At 29.7% G+C, this 502-nt stretch overlaps 1 protein-coding gene across 3 annotated transcripts in view; it reads left to right on the top strand.

Annotated features, from left to right (window-relative positions):
* LOC103518711 (protein timeless homolog) overlaps positions 1-502 on the top strand; it is a 9,847-nt gene that overhangs the window by 3,587 nt on the left and 5,758 nt on the right. The gene's annotated exons all lie outside the window — the stretch shown is intronic.

The following is a 502-nucleotide window of genomic DNA, read 5'->3' as shown; positions in this document are numbered from 1 at the left end:
AAAAAAAAAAATACGCGTTAAGAGAACGAAAAATTCGAATTAAGCTAATGTACATTAACATTACGAAAGGAAAATAGGCTACTACAATACGTAGAAAAAAATCTGAAGGTTTCCAATAGAAATTTTACATTTGGTTAAAAATTATGAATAAAAGGTGTTAAGCACACATAAAAATGCTTGTCACGAATATAGTTCTCCAATTATTACACCTATGTAGATAAATTTTATGACTTGACTAACTTGGCTTGGACTCGAATTACGAACGTACAGATTCGAAGTCCAACGCGTTAACGACTGCACCACTGAGGTTGGTCATCGTTTATAACTTTACAGAATTAAAAAAAATTCCCAGCCGTTCAAACATTACGACCTAGGTGAAACATACTGTACATAAAATACTAGTATTGTATGTGTAAGTACCTACCTACCTATATATTATTTTCTGAGACAAGTGTGTTGTTGTTGTTTTTTTTTTTTTTTTTTTTTTTTTTTTTTAATTAAT

Source organism: Diaphorina citri, unplaced genomic scaffold (genome assembly GCF_000475195.1).
Source record: "Diaphorina citri unplaced genomic scaffold, Diaci psyllid genome assembly version 1.1 scaffold2329, whole genome shotgun sequence".
NCBI lineage: Eukaryota > Metazoa > Arthropoda > Insecta > Hemiptera > Psyllidae > Diaphorina > Diaphorina citri.
The sequence above is the reverse complement of the archived record's forward strand: the minus strand, read 5'-3'. Positions and strand labels throughout refer to the sequence as shown.